Raw genomic sequence first — 4,291 nt, forward strand, 5'->3', positions numbered from 1 at the left:
CCTATATGACAGGGTATAGAGAAACTACCAGGGTCTTTAAGTTTAGGAGGCATATTCTGGATTATTGCGCTACACTCAGCAGTGAGTGTAACGGTTTCGCTGTCCTCAAGTTTCCTTTTATTAGATAAAATTTCTTTTAAGAACTTAGCATATGAAGGCATCTGTGTAATAACTTCTGTAAAAGGAATGGTGACGTTTAATTGTTTCAGTAGGTCAATAATTTTTTTAAATTGGCCCGCGTCTTTGGATTTAATTAGCCTTTGAGGATAAGGGATAGGTGGTTTGTAAGGCGGCGGAGGTACATAAGGTTCTTTGTTTTCTACGGTTTCTTTATTACACTCTTCCTTTTCCTTGGGTCTACCTTCTTCCTCTGTTGACTTTTTAGAGTTTTGGTTCTCAATCCTTGGGTCAGACGGTCCTTCTACCTATGTTCCACTTCTTAATATAATTGCATGAGCGTGGCCTTTCGGGTTAGGTTGGGGCTGTCCAGGAAATGTACCAGTTGGGGCAGCAGTAGGCGCTTGTTGTTGAGCTACTTGCGAGATTTGTGTTTCTAGCATTTTGTTATGGGTAGCCAGGGCATCTACTTTACTTGCTAGTTGTTTAATCTGTTCGCTAGCGTGTACATTCTGGTTTAAGAACTCTTTATTGGTTTGCTGTTGAGAAGCTATGAAGTTCTCCATCATGATTTCCAAATTGGATTTCCTAGGAACGTTATTGTTAGGTGTAGATGGGGTCGACTTTTGATATCTAGGAGGTATAACTGGGGCTTGACTGGGAGCTTGACCTGGTGCGTATAAAGCGTTGTTACTTTTATATGAAAAATTATGATGGTTCTTCCAGTTTGAGTTATAGGTATGCGAGTAAGGATTTCCTTGAGCATAGTTCACTTGCTCTGCTTGGATTCCTGTTAGGAGTTGACAATTTGTAGGAGTGTGACCTTGAATTCCACAGACTTCGTAATTTTGAGTTACGGCAACCACGGTGGCTGGAGGTGATACATTTAAACTTTCAATTTTCTGGGCAAGAGCATCCACTTTTGCATTAACATGATCAAGGCTACTTATCTCGTACATGCCCCCCTTTTGTTTGAGGTTTTTCTACCATTGTTCGGTCGCTTCCCCACTGATAATGGTTTTGGGCCATGCTTTTGATAAGTTGATAAGCGTCAGCGTAAGGTTTATCCATAAGCGCACCACCGGCGGCGGCGTCTATTGTTAACCTTGTGTTGTACAAGAGACCATTATAGAAGGTATGAATTACTAACCAGTCCTCTAAACCATGGTGTGGGCAAAGTCTCAACATGTCTTTGTATCTTTCCCATGCTTCGAAAAGAGACTCGTTATCTTTCTGCTTAAATCCATTTATCTGGGCTCTTAACATAGCTGTTTTGCTTGGAGGAAAATATCGGGCAAGAAAGACTTTCTTCAACTCATTCCATGTAGTGACTGAGTTGGAAGGAAGAGACTGAAGCCATCTTCTAGCTTTATCTCTTAACGAGAAAGGAAAGAGACGAAGTCGAATTGCCTCTGAAGTGACACCATTAGCTTTAATAGTATCAGCGTATTGGACAAATACGGATAAATGAAGGTTTGGATCCTCGGTAGGATTTCCAGAAAATTGGTTCTGTTGCACTGCCTGCAACAACGAAGGTTTAAGTTCGAAGTTGTTTGCTTCGATTGCGGGTGGAGCAATACTCGAATGCGGCTCATCTTGCGATGGAGCAGCGTAATCTCGAAGAGCACGAGCTGGTTTTGCCATCTCGCGTATCGGCGAAGGAAGGAGATTTTTGAGATCAGGAATTTCGATTGTAGGAAGATTGTTTGCAGCACGATACTCTCGAATTCGTCGTAAGACTCGGAGATATCGTTCAATGTTGTTGATTCGTAAGTAGTACGGTTCGCCTTGTGAGCGAGTGTGTGGCATACAAATCAACGAAAGACAAGGAAAAAATAAAAATTGCCTTAGTCTCTACAGCGTAACAGAAGAGTTACGATATCGACTAAATAAAAGACCCCGGCAACGGCGCCAAAAACTTGATCGCGACTTTATGAGTCTATTGGGGTATTAACTGCAAGTGCACAGTCTAATCGCGTAGTTTTAAAAGATATCGATCCCACAGGGACTTAATGAATCGATATACCGTTTTTCTAAGGTTACTTCGTAAAGCTAAGGCTGATGATACTTTGATGATTAGGGGGAAAAGTAAAACTAAAATTGGATCTAGATTAAATATCAGATAGCACGGATATCGGTATGTAGTTTGTCGAAATTAGGGAATCGAATCTTCGTTGGTTTCTTAGTTTTAAAATAAGTCTTTTCAGTAGACACTATTAACTAAAAGTCTTTTCCTCAAACTCTCGCTCTGTTGAATCAGACTATGACTTTATATTAACGTACGCTCTCACTATTTAGTTAAATCTAAAATCACTTTTTGAAAACAATAGAATCTATAGAAACTCTTTTTAAGAAAATGCTAACTGTTTAAACGCCCTCGTCTCAAACTCTCGGTCTGTTGACTTAGACTATATGATTAAACTTAAATGCTTAACTCTCGTCCTCACATTTAACCTTTAAAAATAATTTTTGAAAATGGTTAGAATTTAATTAACTTTAAAAATTGCTTTCGCCCTGATTTAAAGTTAATGTTCAATTTACACTGTCAAGTTAAAAGCTCAAACCGTCGTTCTATTGATTTTAACTTCTTTATGTCTTTTACTCTCGTACAAAAACTTTAGTATTAACTCTGTAAATTGAGACCGGAAAAAGAGTGACTATATTTTGAAATAAATTTAAACCAACTTAGTTTTGATTCCTTTATTCCGCTTACTTTACATACCAATATCTAAATTAATTAGCCGGACATGGCAAACACGCATAAACAATAATCATGCATAAATACAGCCATATCAAACAGACAATATAAATAAACAGCAGCACAGAGCATATGTAAATTAAAACAATAACTCAATTAATTAATGAACCTGGTAAATTACTAGAAATCTTGGTTTTGTTCCTAGCTTCGATGCTCGAACACTCCACCACAAGTCGGTTGGATTTGTTCTTCACAATTCTTGATCAGACAGATAAATAAAAACAAGGAAATAAAATACTATGATCTAACGTAAGGTTAGATCCAGTAAAAATTACACAATAGTTTCCGGTGTAGAAACTATTGTGAGAAAATAAATCGAATGCTTAGTAAATTAAGCTAGCAAAGAAAAGAAAAGAAAAGAAAATGCTAAGAAAATAGAATGCTGAAGAAAATATATTGCTGTAAAAATATTGCACGACATAGAGAGATGTCAATTGGATCCTTTGAGGTCTATTTATATTCCTCCATAAAGTAACCGTTTATCAAAAGCATCTTCCGTAGGGTTTTTCAAGCGTCAACGAGTCCAAGAGGAAAAATAGGAGAGAACTGCCTTCTGTAACGCACGTCAATGCCAAAAAGTAGGAGTGGGGTGTGTGACGTCCGTCACACCATGTGTTACGGTCGTAACACTAAGTAGAGGGGCGTGACGCTCGTCACATGAGTGTGGCGGTCGTCACAGGCCATTTTCCTTGTAGTTGGCGTGGGCTGGGCTTTAGTGAGATGCTTTCCTACAGAATCCTCTTTTTGCACCCCTTTTCTTTCCTTTTCACACATGCTTCAAATAATGACACCTGAAATAAATAATAATAGAATACCAAGTAATATCGAATAATATAAAATAAATCGAATCAAATAACAATATAATTTAATTAAATCAAGTCCAAAAATGTGATATTATTTCATGTTATCACACACCGCCTATAACCATCTTCGAAGCATCACAATACACAACGAATGGTTCACTTGGACTTGGCAAAATCAAAACTGGAGTTGATGTTATCTTCTTCTTGAGTTCTTGAAAACTCTCTTCACACCGAACACTCTACACATAAGCTTGACCTTTTCGAGTCAAAAAAGTCAAAGGCAATGCCAACTTCAAAAAGCCTTCGATAACCATTCTGTAATAACCAGTCAAACCAAGAAAACTTCTAATCTCATTAATAGACTTCAGAGTTTCTCATTGCAACACTACATCTATCTTTGAAGGACCAACAAAAATACCACCATTAGATATCACATGACCAAGGAAAATCACTTTTGTAACCAGAACTCACACTTGGATAACTTCACATACAACTTATTTTCTTTCAAGGTCTGCAACACAACTTTCAGATGCTCCCCATGTTCTTCATCAGACTTTGGATATATCAAAATACCGTCGATGAACACAACCACAAACTAATCTAAGGACGAATG

The 4,291-nt window shown here is 37.9% G+C and overlaps 1 non-coding gene across 1 annotated transcript; it reads left to right on the forward strand.

The window, feature by feature from the left end:
• Positions 1-1,276: 1,276 nt before the first annotated feature.
• On the forward strand, positions 1,277-1,383 carry LOC127108858 (small nucleolar RNA R71). Its single transcript, XR_007796361.1, has one exon. It is a non-coding gene; the product is annotated as a small nucleolar RNA R71 (small nucleolar RNA).
• Positions 1,384-4,291: the final 2,908 nt, after the last annotated feature.

The sequence above is a fragment of the Lathyrus oleraceus genome, chromosome 7 (assembly GCF_024323335.1).
Source record: "Lathyrus oleraceus cultivar Zhongwan6 chromosome 7, CAAS_Psat_ZW6_1.0, whole genome shotgun sequence".
NCBI lineage: Eukaryota > Viridiplantae > Streptophyta > Magnoliopsida > Fabales > Fabaceae > Lathyrus > Lathyrus oleraceus.